Here is a 20,048-nt window from a genome sequence, read left to right as displayed (position 1 = left end):
AGCTCAAACCACTACCACATCATGAGCGCTGACCCTGCAGCCCCATAGGAACTGGCACAGAGGCAGTTGCCAAAGTAGCTGGCAGCAGCAAAGAAAACCCTCTCCAAACATGAGCCAGAAAACCAGAGCCTGGAACTGAAGCTAAATGTTGATGCTGGGCTCTTTACATTCTTTTCCGCCCACTGCTGAGTGCCAAACAACCTTGAATATGCAGTTTACACGGGCAAGGATCGGAAGGCAAATGAGGTGGAACTGGCAGAAAATAGGGTGTTTGGCGTCATGACATCACTTTCATCTCATTTGCTTGGAACCGCAAAAAGTGGGTGGGCGTTTACCACAACCGATAGAAATAATGGTGCGGGGCAAAAGAGCGGGCAGAGATCCAGCATCACAGAACTCCTTCCAATTTTCCAATCGAGTCCTCCCAATTTACGCCTGCAAAGCGGGAGGACTTAAGTGGAAAGATGAGGCTGATATTTCAACACTCGATGTCGACCTCCCAAACTTCCTCCATAAAACGCAATGGCAATACGGAGCTTCCGTGGAAAATAACCCGATCACTAACGGGTGCATAGACAGGTTTTCTATTAACATAGGAGAGATGTAAACCCAGCCAAATTTTGCTTGTGCAGTGAGTGACCGCTACAGGAAGGAAGTGACAGCCCTGGTCATTCCTCTCTTCCCAGGCAGACATTTTTTTTTGTGGGGCAGGGGTCAAAAAAATGGGTTAAAAAAGGGTTTAAAGTTAAAAGAGAACCCACTAGACAGGAAGTACACGTGCGCGCACACACACACACACACACACACACACACACAAAAAGATGGCACTGGGTACATGCAGAATTGTAAATAAAGCTTAATTCACCCAATAGAATGAATGCTCGCCTCTCCAAGTGCGATAATGAAAGCCACCCATCCATCCTGAACGCATTTTGAAACCAATTAATATCAACTTCACAGATGAATTCCAATTTGGCCCTGCCTACTCCGTTTAGCTTTGAATTATTTTGCTGGAGATCCTGGCTCCAACAGTTCTGTGCACAGTACACTGGAATCTCTGTGCAAAGCTCCAGTCAGAACAAGGTTTAAAAGGTCAGCGCTGATATGTCTAAAGCCTGCGGTAAGCAGAGATTCTGTGCCAGCTTTGCATAGGGCTGGAAGAGGTGATGACAGGTCTATTGTTTCTGGATTATGCAGTAAACAAACTTCCCTATAGTTAAAGGGGATGTCAGGAAAAGCTTATCAGGAAAGTATGAAATGCCATGTCTGGGTGGAAATTCGGGGGCAGGGGGGAGGAAATTACCAGTACTTTAAAACAATTTAAGCTTTCATTTACCGGTCCTTCAGGAGAGTTTGGCTCCAGTGCTCAATGTGAATGACCTATTTTGCACTGTTCAGATCTGTCTGCTCAGTTAAAGTCCAGGAATAGGACCATAGGAAAGTACGGACCTTGGAAAGGTAATTTGGCTCAGCCTGCCCAATGCTTCGAAGGTTCACGTCCGCTCGATCATGGACTCTACCCGCGGCAGTTCACCTCCTGAGGAATAGCACTGTAAAGAATCTTCTGATCAACTGACAACAGCAGCTTGGTTCAGATGGTAACGTTCTGCCTCAGAATCAGAACATTTCATGTTCCAGCCCCGCAGCAGGGGTTCGTGCTCATAACCTAATCCAACACTTAAGGGCAATATTGAGGGAGTACTGCATTGTTGGAGGTGCCATTCTTTGGATCAGACACTAAATGCAGAGCCTATCTGCCCGTTCTGGTGGATCAGATACACTTTAAAAATCCCTTGGCACTATTTGAAGAGCAAGGAATACTCCTGGTGCCCTGGTTAGCATTCTTCCTTGCCTTCATAACAAAAGTCTTTGCACTTTAAAGTAATTTACTACACATGAAGTGCTTTGCGATGTTTCTGAGAGATGTGATCAGGTAAGTTTTACTTTATTCATTCTCGTGTAAACACGTAAATATTATATGATTATGTCGGATGCACCTCGCAATAATGTGGCCACCAGGTGAAAGGCAAGGGCTATGATCTTGGGTGCATGGAAATTTACCCCATCTCTCACCAAAAAAGTGTAGAGTAGTAAAGGCATTTATAGGAGTAATATAGACCAGACTCGCTCGATGTGGGAGGAGGATAAAGAGGAAGGAAACAAGAAAAACTAATATAAAGGGAAATACTTGTGGCTGTCCACAGCGTCTGTGTTTTTATTTTGTATCACATAGACTCCAAAAAGTCTAAAGAGCAAGAATCAGATACCAGAAACAGCCACAAGTATGTTTGACAAGGAGCTTCTCTCATAGAATCATAGAAAGTTTACGGCACAGAAGGAGGCCATTCGGCCCGTCGTGTCCGCGCCGACTGAGAAACGAGCCATCCAGCCTAATCCTACTTTCCCGCATTTGGTCCGTAGCCCTGCAGGTCACGGCTCTTCAAGTGCACATCCAGATATTTTTTAAATGAGTTGAGGGTTTCTGCCTCTACCGCCCTCTCAGGCAGTGAGTTCCAGACCCCCACCACCCTCTGGGTGAAAAAATTATTTCATCATTTCCGCTCTAATCCATCTACCAATCACTTTAAATCCATGCCCCCTGGTTAGTGACCCCTCTGCTAAGAGAAATAGGTCCTTCCTAGCCACTCTATCCAGGCCCCTCATAATTTTATACACCTCAATTAAATCTCCTCTCAGCTTCCTCTGTTCCAAGGAAAACAACCCCAGCTTATCCAAACTGTCATCATAGCTCGGATTCTCCAGTCCTGGCAACATCCTCGTAAATCTCCTCTGCACCCTCTCTAGTGCAATCACATTCTTCCTGTAATGTGGTGACCAGAACTGTGCACAGTACTCAAGCGGTGGCCTAACTAGTGTTTTATACAATTCCAGCATAACATCCCTGCTTTTATATTCTATGCCTCAGCTAATAAAGGTAAGCATTCCATATGCCTTCTTAACCACCTTATCTACCTGTCCTGCTACCTTCAGGGATCTATGGACATGCACTCAAAGGTCCCTCACTTCCTATACACCTCTCAGTATCCTCCCATTTATTGTGTATTCCCTTGCCTTGTTTGCTCTCCCCAAATGCATTACCTCACACTTCTCCATTTGCCACTTTTGTGCCCATCTGACCAGTCCATTGATACATTGATATCTTCCTGCAGTCTACAGCTTTCCTTCCTCACTATCAACCACACGACCCATCTTTGTGTCATATACAAACTTCTTAATCGTGCCCCCTACGTTTAAGTCCAAATCGTTAATGTATACCACAAAATGCAAAGGACCTAGTACCGAGCCCTGCGGCACCCCACTGGAAACAGCCTTCCAGTTGCAAAAACACCCATTGACCATTACCCTTTGCTTCCTGCCACTGAGCCAATTTTGGATCCAATTTGCCACATTCCTTTGGATCCCATGGGCCTTTACTTTTTTGACCAATCTGCCATGTGGGACCTTGTCAAAAGCCTTGCTAAAATCCATGCACACTACATGAATTGCACTACCCTCATCGATCCTCCTCGTCACCTCCTCGAAAAATTCAATCAAGTTAGTCAGACACGATTTCCCCTTAACAAATCCGTGCTGACTGTCCTTGATTACTCCGTGCCTTTCTAAGTGACAGTTTATCCTGTCCCTCAGAATTGATTCCAATAATTTGCCCACCACCGAGGTTAGGCTGACTGGCCTGTAATTACTGGGTCTATCCTTCACTCCCTTTTTAAACAATGATAAAACGTTAGCAGTCCTCCAATCCTCCGGCACTACGCCTGTATCCAGTGAAGTTTTGAAAATGATTATTAAAGCCTCCACTATTTCCTCCCTCGCTTCTTTTAACAGCCTGGGATACATTTCGTCCGGCCCTGGTGATTTATCCACTTTCAAAGATACTAATCCCCTTAATACTTCCTCTCTCACTATGTTTATCCCATCCAATATTTCACACTCCTCCTCCTTAATTTCAATCCCTGCATCATCTCTCTCCTTCGTGAAGGCAGATGCAAAGTATTCATTAAGAACCATACCCACATCTTCCGGCTCCACACATAGTTTACCTTTTTGGTCTCTAATAGGCCCTATTCTTTCCTTAGTTATCCTTTTGCTCTTAATGTATTTATAAAACATGTCCTCTGAGTGAAAGTGTTATGCTTTCTGGATTGGACCCTGTGCAGACTCCGGGAAGTCTACACAACACAAACCCAAATTAAATCACTGACAGCCTAATGTGATTGCAGTACTGCCTAGATGGATGGGGACAAACATTCCAGATCAATGCCACTACAAAACACAGACACCACATGTGTTGAAGCAGCTTCATGTCTCTTGAGCTAAAGCAGAAGGTAAAATCTACATTAAACATCACATTCACTGTGATCCCGTGCCTTGCTTGGAGTGTTGATCTTCTCTACATGATGTGCAAGGCAGGGGACAAGGAGCCAGGGTCTGACAAATCAGAGAGGCAAAGACTTTCTTCAGAAGCTAAAGGCAGCAAACCAATATCAATTAGGACCAGCCTTTGATGGTCTTTTATTTGGGGGAAGGAGGAGGGAAGAGGCGGGAGGTCGCTTGACTGTCAAAGTTACTCTGTAACAAAGATAAATCAAATATCACTAGCAGTAATCTACACAACATCTTTATACAAAGAAAACACAGGATCATCAGACGAACACAGAGAAAGAGTCAATTAAAGCTCTCATCGTTTTCAAAGGGAGCAAGAACTGACCTTTCAGCCTCTGTTGAGATACCAGAAATTTTGTGAACAAAAATAAATGTCTCAACATTTCCTTGGTGGCTTTTCAGTAGGCCATGTTTTAAAATATAGCTTGATCTGAAAAATAGAGCCTCACCATTAACACTGCTCTTAAAAATAATTAATTATAATGTTATTTTTTTAAATCGCTGTGGAGGCTTTTCTATTTAAACAACCTGTGCTGGTGACATCATTGGGGGAAATTGGCTGAGTGGAATTACTGAGCCTGACAATAATGGATTAACATCAGTAGAGATACAGTCAGTAACACAGGGTGCTGGCTGGGAGGAGATAATGAACCTGACCCTGTGAGGGAGCTGGATTAACATCAGTAGTGATACAGTCAGTAACACAGGGTGCTGGCTGGGAGTAGATAATGAACCTGACCCTGTGAGGGAGCTGGATTAACATCAGTGGAGATACAGTCAGTAACACAGGGTGCTGGCTGGGAGGAGATAATGAACCTGACCCTGTGAGGGAGCTGGATTAACATCAGTAGAGATTCAGGGTTCATCCAGTGTAAACGGAGGGGTAGTGGCCTGAAGATGGCATGGAGTTACTTACCATCCCATCCTTAAAGGGACTGCTGGAGGTCACTCAAAAAATAGCCCCAAACCCAGTTTCAACTTTTATTTTTGTGAGGCCAGGAGGAACAGGAATGTTCCTCCTGGCCTCGCAAAAATACTCCAGACTGCTGCCGGCCCATATGCAACACTTCCCCCCTCCGACCCAGACCCAGAGTGTTAACCAGCTCCATGTAGCCTCACAGCAGCAGCAGGCAACGGGCTGCGGACGCTTTCCAACTGCCAAATGTACAATTTGCGGCAAGTGTTAAAATCGGCCTCACAGTCAGTAACACAATGCTAGGCTGGGAGGAGCTATTGAGCCTGAGGGAGCTGGATTAACATCATTGGAGATACAGTCAGCAACACAGGGTGCTGGCAGGGTGTGGTAACTGACGTTTAAGGATCGATTTTAACCCAAGCTGCCTGGCAGGAATGGTGCAGGTGGGGGGGGGGCATGGTTAAGATGGCAAGGGGGTTTCGCACTGCATTCCCATCCCCCCGCCCCTTACAATTTTAACTTGCCTCAATTCAGGCATGGAAAGGCCGCCTGCCCCAGATGAGCAGGGGCCTAATTTCCATGGCAAAATTGCATCCCGGTGATGTCATTGGGAAGCACATGCCATTTTAACCGCGAGCCCGACTAAGGCCCACATGATCTCAAACCTGCCGACCAGGATCCTGTCCTCAGGAGGCCCAAATAAGTAAGTGATCCCTAATTTTTTTTTTAAAGGTTCCTTGTCCCACAAGGACACCTAGGACCTCCCCTGACCGGAGCTCCCCCATTCCCCTGTTCGCAGACTTCCCGACCCCACCCCAAATCCTTTCTTACCTTGCCGGCGACTGTATCCATGACGTCAGCAGCCTGACCCCCCCATGGATTTTGGCTCCCGCCCACCGGCAGTGTTATCATTCCCACCATCTTCGGGCGGGAGTCTGGGGGATGCAAAGGCGGCCAGAGTCAGAAGAGGGGAGAGCATCTGCTGGGATATAGGGCTGGAGAATGTGGCAGAGCTAGGGAGGGGTGAGCCATTGGGGAAGGGAGAGAACTTGTAAACCAGATTATTCAGTTCCCCTCCCCATTACATAGCCAAGAAAAGGGGAGGGAATCATTGTTCAGAACACATTTTGAGCTAACTCATATTCTTATTACATTTAACTGAACAGGAACAGTCAGTTAAATGAGAACATATTGATTGTCCTGGAAATGGGGAGATGTCCTTCATAAGGTTACTGCTGCACTATCCACATCTACGATATTTAATGTAATTGAAGGAAAGTGCACAATGTAAGACAGTACCAACTGACTTGATTCCGCCTATAAGAAGTGGCAGAGCTCTGCCGTGTCCTTGGCACGTGTGCGTTACAAGGTATTTCTCATTAGTGAAGTATAGAGTGCATCCCCACTGCTTCCCACTAGCAGCTACTAGTTTAGTTCCACTGCACTACATCAGACTGCAAAGGAATGTCCGCCCAGGCGGCTGATTAAAGCAGAGGTACAGACAGGCACGATTGGACACAGACACAGTACAGTAATGTGATCAGACACACTTTCATTACTGCACATTCCCAAGGCGCTGGCACTAAATGCATTAATCGACAAGCAGCACAGGGAATTTACAATGACAGCAGCCATGGACTGGAATGGAACAGGTACCACACAGCATGGAATAATCAGGGCAAAAATAAAAATTCATATTCAGCTTATGTTAACTGTCTGACATGGAGACCAAAACCCTGGGGTTTGGGGTCCTCAGTCAGATTTAGTTATCAGCTTTGAGCTGTGTAGATTGGATTTTTTTTAATGCCCCCAGATTTTTCCTTTCTTCTTCCGATTTTCTCCAGGTGCCCTGGCCAGTATTTCTGCTTCAACCAAGGCCACCAAAAGATGGATTAACCAGGCATTCATCTTATGGCTCTTTGTGGGATTTTGCTGTGTACAAAATGGCTGCCATGTTTGCCTTCAAAATAATTAATTGTATCTGAAGCGTTGGGACTTTTTGGAGAGATGTGCTAAGATGCCACATAACTGCAAGTCCTGTATTTCCATAGCCCATTGGCCACTCTTAATGCACGAATGTCAGTATGGTGTTGGACCATCATGGACATCTCAGCAGAGTTTTGTCAACCATCACCTAACATCTTCTTTTTTTTTATTCGTTCACGGGATGTTGGCGTCGCTGGCAAGGCCGGCATTTATTGCCTATCCCTAATTGCCCTCGAGAAGGTGGTGGTGAGCCGCCTTCTTGAACCGCTGCAGTCCGTGTGGTGACGGTTCTCCCACAGTGCTGTTAGGAAGGGAGTTCCAGGATTTTGACCCAGCGACAATGAAGGAACGGCAATATATTTCCAAGTCGGGATGGTGTGTGACTTGGAGGGGAACGTGCAGGTGGTGTTGTTCCCATGCGCCTGCTGCCCTTGTCCTTCTAGGTGGTAGAGGTCACGGGTTTGGGAGGTGCTGTCGAAGAAGCCTTGGCGAGTTGCTGCAGTGCATCCTGTGGATGGTGCACACTGCAGCCACAGTGCGCCGGTGGTGAAGGGAGTGAATGTATAGGGTGGTGGATGGGGTGCCAATCAAGCGGGCTGCTTTATCTTGGATGGTGTCAAGCTTCTTGAGTGTTGTTGGAGCTGCACTCATCCAGGCAAGTGGAGAGTATTCCATCACACTCCTGACTTGTGCCTTGTAGATGGTGGAAAGGCTTTGGGGAGTCAGGAGGTGAGTCACTCGCTGCAGAATACCCAGCCTCTGACCTGCTCTTGTAGCCACAGTATTTATATGGCTGGTCCAGTTAAGTTTCTGGTCAATGGTGACCCCCAGGATGTTGATGGTGGGGGATTCGGCGATGGTAATGCCGTTGAATGTCATGGGGAGGTGGTTAGACTCTCTCTTGTTGGAGATGGTCATTGCCTGGCACTTATCTGGCGCGAATGTTACTTGCCACTTATCAGCCCAAGCCTGGATGTTGTCCAGGTCTTGCTGCATGCAGGCTCGGACTGCTTCATTATCTGAGGGGTTGCGAATGGAACTGAACACTGTGCAGTCATCAGCGAACATCCCCATTTCTGACCTTATGATGGAGGGAAGGTCATTGATGAAGCAGCTGAAGATGGTTGGGCCTAGGACACTGCCCATACTATCCAACAGGGTTCACTTGATAGCAATCAGGTGCGGGATGCTTGGCTGCCCTTTTCTCCTGCTACCACGAGGGGTTCTATTCCCCGACAGTGTTTTAGCTGAACTCAGCTAACTCGCACAGACTAGGAATTGAACCTGGGACCTTCTGATCTATTCAAATTACTTGGTCTTAAATGTGATTCCTTTATCCACTAGGTCATTGGCAATGCTTCAGTGATGTAGTTTAAATAAAATTTCCTGTTTTTATCTGAAAGTTTTGAAACTTAGCTAGTCCGAGTTTCTTGGTATTGCGCCACCCTGGTCCACCAATGTGGTGCGTCATGGAGTGCCAGGTTGCCAGCTTGTGTCCACGATCACCCACATATAAAGTTACACAATCTCAGTCACACAATCATGGCAGAAGGAAACCAAGTGCCTCTCATGGAGAGACAGGGGTAAAAAGGAATGGGCTAGTCGTTGCCAGGGCCAATCTTAAAGAAACAAGAAAGAAAGAACTTGCATTCATATAGTGCCTTTCACGACCTCACAATTTCCCAAAACACTTTACAGGCAATTAAATACTTTTGAAGTGTAGTCACTGTTGTAATGTAGGAAATGCGGCAGTCAATTTGCGCACAGCAAACAGCAATTAAATAAATGACCATATCATCTGTTACACCTCTTAGAAGCTCCAACAGCCCGAGCTGTTAATTGTATCCATATGATTTATATCAGTTAGTGTTAATTGAATTCAGGTGGTGTGTATCAATTGGGAACTCTCTTGTCTCCATTTATAAGAGAGCTGATCTAGAGTGTGGGGTGGATGTAATGTGGAGCTCTGTGAATAAAGGCTTGGAAGCAACTGAAGACTAGGCTCTAGTATTCTATCCTTCTCCACCTGGCTATCCAATTTATAACACTAGCAGTCTAATATGGGAGACACAGCGTTCCATTTATTTTAATTCTAGATAATACAAGATTGGCAAAGGCCAGGACTCGGACTTGGTGCTCTTGTCTGTCATGGTCAGTGCATGGCAGAGGGAGGCCAAGAAAGAGTGAGAGAGAAAATTACTTTAAAATAAAAACATCCAACTCAATGAATGTTTTCTAAAACACTTATGACAACATAATACAGAAGTTATGTGAAAAAGCTGGAACGTGTTGCTCGTCTATAATGCAATCTCAGGATTTGTGTGACTTTAAGAAAACTCTCAAATGTAACTCTCATGGTGCACAATGTCTTCTAAATCATTTGACTTTCTTACAGCTTTGTAACCTTCCTTGTCTCCCCCCGCACCCCCCCCACCCCACCTCCCCCTAAAGGCTGGCTCCATATTCGATTTGTTCCAGTTATTGGAAATCCGTCTTACAGGCCACCTGCTCTGAGAGTTGAAGTGTGACATTTCAGTCGATGCTGTGCAGAACTCCTATCGATGCTCTCTACAATAATTAGAGCATGAACAGCACACATCTTCCACACCATCCACACCCTTGGTTAGATCACCGTAAAACTACAAGGCACGCCACAAAGCTCATTTTATTCAGGACTGCATCCAATGTTGACAGATTTGTTTTCCTTCTACTGTTGTCAGTGATATTTCTTCCATCTTCCTCTCTCAATTTTCTCCACATACCCCTCCTCTGCCATGGGCAGAAGCAGCCCTCTAGTATGTCATGGTAGTGGATGTTCTTCATGTGTGAGCCTGAAGAGCAAAAGTCACCAGTCTATTTGGCCATGGGGAGGACATAGCTGACTCCAATCATCTCCCCACCTAACATCCAGCTGTACTTCAATCAAGCCTCACTGAATAGCAATCAGGAGCAGAGACCCTGGCTAATTTTTTTTCACTCTTTGCCTGGATTAGAGTAGCTCAGCCCAACGGGACTATCGACGCTGTTGGTGCGATTGAGATCAGCTAACTCAGCACAGGCCAAGGAAGCAACCTAGGACCTTCCTAGTCTGCAAGGCTTGGTATCAGACCAGGTGATGCATTTATTCACCGAGCTCAACTTAAATTCCAATGAAACAGAATAAATAGAATGTTCATCAGATACAGGGTAGCTGAGAGGAATATATTTTTTAAAAGACCTTCACTGCCACGGTAAAGACACATTGCCATGCTTGAATGCGGATTAAGGCACAGTGACACAATGATATCACCAAGTTACTGATCGTGTCAGACACTGCAACTTAGTTTCATTCTAACATTACCATCTTGCTCAAGATTAGAGATGATCCTCTCTTCGTGAATAAAAGTATTTGAAAAACCTTATTTTGTTGGGAGGAGGAACAGGCAGAAGATAGTTACATGCTTGCAAATAAATGGAAAACAAGATAGCGGCCCATTAAAAATGGGGAAGCCCACCCTGCAAACTGTTACAGTGCAGCAGATATATCGCTTGCTGTAAAGCAAATTTCTCACAATGTTAAGTTTATTGACCCAGCCCTCAGTGGAGTTTTCAAAATAGGTCATTTAAGACCCTTATCCTGCACTGAGACTCCCCAACGTAGGACTGAAAAGGTCTCAGCTTTTGATCATTGAGTGGGCTGAGGTAACCAGCCAATCTCAACTGAAGACAGTAGGTAGGGTGCTAACATTGTCTTCATTGTGTCCTGAAGTGCAGCCATCAGTAAATAAGGATTTTGCTGATAGCCAGAACAGTTCCAACTGCATTTTCTCTAAAGCCATTTAGTTGTACACTGCACATTGTGCTTACCTGTACAGTAACTAGATTCCTTCCCATACTTTCCTTTTCCTACAGTGTAAGTAAATCAAAGTACATCTCAAAATTGTTCTCAACCACCCCACTAGTTCTATTGTGTAAAATGAACGCTATTTCTTCTATTGGTCAACACAATCAAACCTGCAATTAAGTGTGCAGCTCTTCATGACTCTAAAGGATTTTGATAGCACTGACCAACTGGAGCAAGTATCTGCTGCACAGCACTAGGTTCTTGGAACTTTCCTGGAATATTTGAGCAGAAGAATGTTTAGGTCCAACAAACCCAATTCTATTTGGTAGATTGACCCTACCTACCCACCTTATCACCTCAATCTCTTCTTTCTCTGAGAGGCATCAGTTGCCTCTTAAACCTGCTTGTACTGTCAGTCACAATGGTGTTCCGATCAGATTTATTCCATAACTCCAATACTTCTTTGGTGAAAAAGTTCTGGTAGATTTCCCTTCTCACTTCTTAAATTTTAACTTCTGCCCCCTGGGAATGAAACTTTTCACTCATAATCAACTGGTTGCCTGGATCAGCTTTGTCAACTCCCTTCACAATCTTAGATCACTTAACTGTTACTGTTCGGGCTTTTTCCCAACACTTTTCTCGTGTTCAGAGTTAGACTACCGTTTCTATAAGCGGACTGAGTCTCTTATGAACCAAAAGCTCTGTTATTATTCTCTGCCATTTATGGGTTAACATGCCCACGTTTAACAATTAACCTTGAATCATGGTAAATCATGACTAGAGGCTAAGTGAGATGTCCGCCACTCTAACCTGTCACACAGAAGGTGGATAAATAACACAATGCTACAGGCTAAACTACTTGGGTCAGATTTATTTCCAGATAAAGCAATATGATCACCTGGCTTACACAAGTAAATAAAAATTCACCAGAAAAGGGAATAGTGCCAGAGGATTGGCAGGCAACTAATGTTATTCCTGTATTTAAAAGGTGGATAGAACAAGTCCAGGGAACTATAGACCAGTTAGCTTAACGTTGGTGGTTGGAAAGATAATGGAATCTTTACTCAAGGATGTAATAGAAAGACATCTAGAGAATAAAGAATAGTCAGCTCGGATTTCAGAAGGGAAAGTCATGCTTGACCAACCTTATTGAATTCACTGAAGAAGTAACGGAAAGAGTAGACAAGGTTAATGCAGTAGATGCAATATATTTGGATTTTCAAAAGGCCTTTGATAAGGTACCTTATTGTAGACTCATGACTAAGGTCAGTGCATGTGGAGTCAGAGGACAGGTAGCAGAATGGTTAGTAAGTTAGCTACAAAACAGAAAACAGAGAGTCGGGGTTAAGGGTAGCTACTCAGACTGGCAAAAGGTGGGAAGTGGTGTTCCACAGGGATCGGTGCTGGAACCACTGTTGTTCACAATTTACATTAACGATTTGGATTCGAGAATCGGAAATACAATTTAAAAATTTGCAGACGACACCAAATTGGATTGTGTAGTTAATGCAAAGGAAGAATGCGTCAAAATGTAAGAGGACATTAATAAACTAACAGAATGGGCGTGTAATTGGCAAATGAATTTCAATATAGATAAGTGTGAGGTGGCGCATTTTGGTAGGAAGAATAAGGAGACCACATACTGCTTGGATAAAAAGAGTCTAAACGGGATAGAGAAGCAAAGGGATCTAGGGGAACAGATACACAAATCACTAAAAATAGCGATGCAGGTAAATAAGGCCATAAAAAGGGCAAATCAAGCATTGGGTTCATTTCTAGAGGGATAGAAATGAAAAGCAAAGAAATAATGTAAAATCTGTATATAATCTTGGTTAGATCACACTTGGAGTATTGTGCACAATTCTGGTCTCTATATTATAAAAAGGATGCAGAGGTATTGGAGAGGGTGCAAAAAAGATTCACAAGAATGATACCAGAACTCAGAGGCTATCCTTATCCGGAAAGGCTGAACATGCTGGAAAAAAAGAAGGCTGAGGGGTGACCTGATAGAGGTCTTTAAGATAATGATAGGCTAGGTGTAGAGAAAAAGTTTCCACTTGTGGGGGGAGTCCAAAGCCAGAGGTCATAAATATAAAATAGTCACTAATAAATCCAACAGGGAATTCAGGAGAAACTTCTTTACCCCAAGAGTGGTAAGAATGTGGAAAGCGCTACCACAAGGAGTAGTTGAGGCAAATAGCATTGATGCATTTAAGGGGAAGCTAGATAAGCACATGAGGGAGAAAGGAATAGAAGGGTATCCTGATGAAGTAGAGAGGGAGGAGGCTCATGCAGAGGATAAACGCCGGTATAGACTAGTTGGGCCAAATGGTCTGTTTCTGTGCTGTAGTTTCGATGTAATTCGATGTAATGTATGAACTGCTCTGACTGGTTAAAATAATAAAAGAACAGCGTGCACAATCTTTGCAGATTCTATGCAAATTCTTTAATGGCAAATTACGTGGGATGATTCCTAATAAAGCTCCTTTTGGGAAATATTAGCAGTAAGATGATTAGGGAACTGAAGACTCTGACTGGTATCTGGATTATAAGGACTTGAGATTGTTGACTTCTATCACACATTCCTGAGATTGGATCTCTCACCTCATCATGACTGGAAATTATAACTTCATCTGTGTGGTTGATCATGGAATTAACATATAAATTACCTTTTATAATTTGATTGATTCTGGATCATAGCATACTGGTGTCTTTAGAAAATTGTCTTCTATCAACCTTTACAGTTTTCCAAGTAAGCATTTGGACTCTATCTTGAGATTGCCGCAATTTATATACAATATATACATCACTCCCAGGGTGAAAAGTTTATTTTTGCCATAGTCTGAATCAGTTGATCAACTCTCTTAAAATTCTTAGATCGTATCTAAGTCTTCTTTTCCAGAGAAAACCAGCCCAGCTTTCTTAATCTTCCCTCAGAACTTATTCTTCTCATGCCCAAATTCAGCTTTATTTCTTGCCTTTTTTCCAACTCAAGGCTAATGACACATGGTGATGTCACCACTCTCTCTATGATTACTTTTATTTTCCCTATATTCCCCACCATGAAACTGTTGATCAGCATGTCCTCCTCTACCCAAGGGATTTGAGGTCTACTATGACCACTGTCACTCTATTGTCCACGTGAAGCAGAAATAAAGTTGGCAAGTTGGAAAATTTCAGTGGTGGCCAGTGGCCCATATTTTTCTATCTTCCTGGCTGACGGAAGGTGTAATGAGAAATTTTCATCATCCTACCTTCCTATCTGACAATAAACTCCCTGCCCTGCTCCTCCTCCCGTGGTTTTGCAGTTCCTCCCCCTCCTTGAATGCACTGGCTCATACTAAGGTACAGTTGCACAGGTGCTTGCAGCCCAAGTAACCATTCTTTGTGTGAGCCAAGACTATCAACATGCTATTTGACCGTAGGGGCTTCAAGGCTGAGCCCAATCCTGTCTTCACCTGACATCCACCCTCATTGTACTAAGTGACGGTTAGGAGAGGGACCTCCCAATTGACTTTTCTCCTCTATCATCAGAAGATACTGAGGTCCCCCAACTACCTCAGCTGAGATCAGCTAAGTCAACACTGTCCAGGAGCAGAAGTCAAAGATTTTCTTGTATATATGGTTCAGTTCTACACCACATAGTGCACTTTTTCATAGAACTATCAGGGGACGTAGCATTAATCTCATTTTAATGTGCGTAATATTCCATTAATGTGCGTAATATTCCATTAATGTGCACAATATTCCTTTTTGCATTGATATGTATTCCCATACTATGGTGCATGGAGGTTCAATTCAAAGGTCATTCACCTGTATTAGGAGGGTATAAAAACACACCTGAAGTTGTAAGATATACACCAGATTGTATAATAAAATGAATCAGAAAAACAGGCCAAGAAATGATGAGGGTTTGGAGATGGACGTGTAAAAATGGAGAGAAAGAACAACAAGCAGCCATGGGAGGGTGCGTCATGGCTTATCCTGACTCGATGCCAACAGGCACAGCAAGTACACTGAATGGTAGTCAGGTACTAGAACCCTGGCTGATTCTTCCCCTCCCTAATCTGTGGGTACTGATTGTAATGCCCCAAACTGTTACCTTATTTGTGGATGGGGATTGAACATAGGACCTTTGCACTTTCGCCTTGAATGTTCAGGCAGGATGTGGACATCAATCAGTGGTTTTAATTAAAATAAATGTGTTTTTTCCAAAGGGACTTGGATTTTGATCATTTTCAATGTGAAGCCATGGCCAAGACAGAGCCACGGTGGTATCTCTTTTAATTTTTACCAGACAGGATTCCTGTAAACAATGTGCAGAATGCTCCAGCCTCAGCACTACGTTACGGTCTGACTAATTCCGAGTTTGAAACAACCAGGCGGGTCTGCTGCTCCGGCCGGCTCCTTGCAACATACCAGAGGCTCAGTGTTGACAGTTTAGAAGCAGTTACACTTCCAGGCCAATCTGCTGAATGCTTCTTGTAAAGAGAGAGGAGGAATTAATGGGTATGTGGGGTGGAGTCAGAAACTGTGAAATTCCAGCCCCGCAGAGACAGAGAGAGAGAGTTACCATCATTAAATAAACAGAACCCGAGGGCTGCTCAGTGAGAAGCACATGCATGAGTGTGCGCTTTTGCGAGTTTCCAAACTAGGGTGATCAACCACCCGGTGTTAAACTGGGCAGGTCTAGTTTCTGGGTGTGGAGGTCAATTTTAAACAGGACCGAAAAGTTCACTTTGCAAATGCTGCACTTTAAAAACAGCATGCGCATGTGATCGGGCCCACCAGGCGTGTGCACACGCATTGTCTTTAATACCCATCCCCAATGGAATGGACAAAAGGTGGTCACCCAACCTGAACATGGGTGTAGTGGGCGACACACGTGTGACCCAGCTCACAACGTGGGGCTGGATCATCCTGTAAAAATAAAGGTGTGTTAACGATGCAAGATTAAGAGATACAAATGAGTTGTAAATCTCCAGAACTTGCTGGTCGACTGACACCCCTTCACCATTTGCTTCACACAAACGGCATCTCCCCCTTAGCCTCCCCGTTATTTTTAAGAACTTGCTGGATTTGCGCATTAATTGCCCATTTAGCTCGGCACAGAAAGTTAAGTCTAGTAATTAATAGCTCAAGTACTTTTTTAACGATGTGACAATTGTTAATGCAATGCCAATCAACCTCTTTGGGCCAGAAATTGAACAATTTAAACTGTGGAGACTTTTCTTACCTTTTTTACCGTCTTACTTTTCCTTTCTGTCTCTTTTTTTTCTCTCCCTTAATCCAATATTTCTTTCCCACTCTTTATGTCTCTTTCTGTACCTGATTTGACTCTAATTCACCCTCCTTCTCTGTGTAGAAATGTTATCTAAATAAGCAAATCCAGGTAATTAAGCTGCTTGTAAATTCCTGAGGTCAGTTAGAGGTTAATTGTGCCCGTTGTAAATTTCTAGCTCCAAGTCAGTGAACCCAGCATTGGCTTTTTCTTCTTTTTAAGATTATTTTTGCATTTGTAGCAAAACGTGACACTTTAAATTGTGACATCTGAGTTGTAACGTCTGAAGTGTGATGGACATGGATGCGAGATTTTTATATCAATAACAAGTGGATCTCCAATTATGTGGCTCATGCTGAATTGAAGGCAGATTTTGTCTGCACTGTATGGGCAGTAATCTGCAGGATCGCCTGTCCATTATAGAACCTGTCCAATGGAATGAAAATCGGGTGGGTTCTATAATGGGTGGGTGATCTGCTCCAACAGATTACCGCCCACACGGTATTCATCCCATGGTGTCTTATAAGGACAGGAGAATTATACCATGTAACACAGAATGGATTATTCTGTTGCTAAGTCAGATCAGTTTGCTCTGTCCTTTTAAGGAGTCAAGGTCTAATTATGGTAAATAACCACATCTTGAGGAGAATTAAAGGGCAATTGGCTGTATTGTGGAATTGTTTGGATTAATTGGAATGTTATGAATAAGTCAATGAATGCAAAAGAGTTTAAATTGTATACAGGAATTTTATAGAAATTTAGTAATTTAATAATGTTTGATTTTCGTACAATAGCACTGCAGACAATCAAGACATTCAAATTTGTGTGCCACAGACTGGGATACATTAAAGCATGCACTTAGTAAGTAACATCATCTGTTTATACTATGCTGTTTAACATAGATTATACCACATACAGTATGTTAACATGTATCATATGTCGTACACTGTGCACAATGTGCAATATATCACAATATAGTATAGATTATAATGTTCATTATTATCAACAATATATTGTGACTCTGCACATTTGTATTCTCTTGTATGATTCTAGTGCTGGTGAAATTCTGCCATACACCTTCAGCTTCTCTGCTAATATTAATATTTATTATCCAATTACCTCCATCTCTGCCATGCCCGCTACACAGAAGGAAAGAAAGCAGCATTACAAAATCAAGTGCATGTTAAGGAAATAAGGGCAGTGGAACCTCGATTATGCACACTTTCAATTATCTGCAAGAGTTTCAGTGGGAGTTGGGAGACCAGTCGGAGTCCAGGCTTAGTTTTGCAATTGAGCGTTTTGAATTGATTTTTCACAGACTCTGGGTTCTTGATCCCACAGGATAAGAAGTTGTTATCTGGATGTCCAGCACCTGATAGAATTTATTAACCTTGCACCTCTGATATTTGGCTTTAAGTCAAGAGACCAGCAGGAGTACTGGGAGACCGAGTGGTGTTGGATTGCCAGCACTATTTTTTTCCAAGAATGTTTATCTCATTTTTAAAATGGAAAATGATATTGGGAACCTGATTAAGTAATCCAAATAGAACAATCAGAAACTAAAAACCCATTGTGTCAGGCTAAGTATCGGGGACTCAATTATCTGCCAATTTGCATGATCCATCAGGAGGAGGTCTGTTCCATTATGGCAGATAATAGAGATCCCCCTGTTAAATTGACACTGTGTATTAGAAATGGTAACAAACGGCTGGGAATCATTCAATCAGTTACATTGCATTACTGCCATATAATCTTTCGACAGCTGTCTATCATCCTATATATATTTTCTAGTCAGCACTACCGGGGGGATGCAGGAAATACTATTTATTCAGTCTGTAAAACTATTTATTCGGTCTGTCACAAACATTATCGGCCAGAAATTGCTCCCGAAATAACAGAGGAGCTGAACAGCGCTCTCCGTTTTTTATGGTGAATTGAAGGAGCGAGTTCCTGCGTTCGCACAAGCGCAGTAAAACGCGGAAATCGTGAACTTGCTCCTATTGGTTCACCGGCCATATGACAGCTTAGAATTAAAGGGCCATCGCACGCTGCAATCAGGGAAATTATTGAAAGATCGCAAACTTGCTCATCCGCCCAGCTGGAAAGTAACTAATATCGCCAGCAAACAGGTACGCTTAAAAATACCAGGCCTAAACTAAGTTTTAAAAGCATGATTAGTCTTAATGACTTCCAAACAACAACAAATTAAATTTTAAAAATGTGGAGTCTCATATTATTCCTTATTTTAATAGTTTTTGGTCATTAAAAAGAAAATTTGAAAATTAAAAAATTAAATTTTCTTTTTACAATGACATCCAGAATACTAACTTAAAAGGAATGAAGTCTGCTTGCCTGCTTGTGGGCGTGTCTCCTATTCTCACAGACTGTACCATGTGCATCAACTTATGCTGCTCAGCGGCTGAGTTGATAGCGCACAATTTTTTAAAAGTTCAAAATCACGCAATTCGACGCCACAGAGCCCGCAGTAAGTAGTATTTTCGTTAATTTAATTCACAAGAGCTGCGATGAGTGTTGCCATGCCGCTCTGCATGGTTTCTGGCCCAATAATCTTGAATTAATCAGCAAATCTTCACAATGCTGTCAGGATCTCCAGCAAACAATGGATGTCTGTCGCATTTTGAAGATGTGATTTTTAAAAAAAGAATACTTCAAAAAACTAGAATGATACAGCACAGAAGGAGGCCATTCAACCCATCGTGCCTGTGCTGGCTCTTTGAAAGAGCTATCCAATTAGTCCCATTCCCCTTCTCTTTCCCCATAGCCCTGTAATTTTTTTCCCTTCAAGTATTTATCCAATTCTCTTTTGAAAGTTACTATTGAATCTGCTTCCATCACCCTTTCAGGCAGGGCATTCTAAATCACAACAACTCGCTGTGTAAAAGAAAATTTCCTCAACTCCCTTCTGGTTCTTTTATCAATTATCTTAAATCTGTGTCTTCTGTTTACCGACCCTCCTGCCAGTGGAAACAGTTTCTCCTTATTTACTCTATCAAAACCCTTCATGATTTTGATCACCTCTATTAAATCTTCCCTTAACCCCCTCCGCTCTAAGGAAAACAATCCCAGCTTCTCCAGACTCTCCACATAACTGAAGTCCCTCATCCTTGGTACCATTGTAGTAAATCTCCTCTGCACCCTCTCAAAGGCCCAACTCTCCAAGGCTACGACTATTCCCAGATACCTTAACATCTTATCATCTGAGTGACAGAGCAACAATACAGAGGTGTATAGACACAGGGCTCAGATAGCAACGCTGCTGGGTTTATATTGTGCTTGCTGTATAGTCGTTGCATGCCACTGGGTAAGAGTTCCACTTCCGCACTTGCCAGCCCACAACTGTACATGCATTAAAGAGAATGAGTGGAACATCCTGATTTAAATTTAATGGTTGCCAACTGGCTGTTCCAGGGCTTGGGAAACCCAGCACCGAAGTGGAGACGGGAGAAGCAGCATCAAGCAGGTAAGTGCTTTTTATAGCACTGCTTGTGAGCCAGGAGGAGCAGGAGTGCTCCCCCCGGCCCCCCAAACAAACCTCCTACAGATCGCGGCCTCTCCTCGCTACCGTGGTCAGCTGACCCCCCCCCTTCAACCCATGATCGCTCCCTCCATCCTGATTG

The 20,048-nt window shown here is 43.4% G+C and overlaps 1 protein-coding gene and 1 long non-coding RNA gene across 2 annotated transcripts in view; one reads left to right on the top strand and one right to left on the bottom strand.

Annotated features, from left to right (window-relative positions):
* Positions 1-20,048, bottom strand: part of LOC137332578 (slit homolog 3 protein-like) — a 612,265-nt gene that overhangs the window by 545,318 nt on the left and 46,899 nt on the right. The window lies entirely within an intron of this gene.
* On the top strand, positions 1,367-19,886 carry LOC137332579 (uncharacterized). The gene is made up of 3 exons (XR_010965700.1): positions 1,367-1,933; positions 17,205-17,271; positions 19,840-19,886. It is a non-coding gene; the product is annotated as an uncharacterized lncRNA (long non-coding RNA).

The sequence above is a fragment of the Heptranchias perlo genome, chromosome 14 (genome assembly GCF_035084215.1).
Source record: "Heptranchias perlo isolate sHepPer1 chromosome 14, sHepPer1.hap1, whole genome shotgun sequence".
Lineage (NCBI taxonomy): Eukaryota > Metazoa > Chordata > Chondrichthyes > Hexanchiformes > Hexanchidae > Heptranchias > Heptranchias perlo.
Note: the sequence above shows the minus strand (reverse complement) of the source record. Positions and strands in the feature narration are given on the sequence as shown.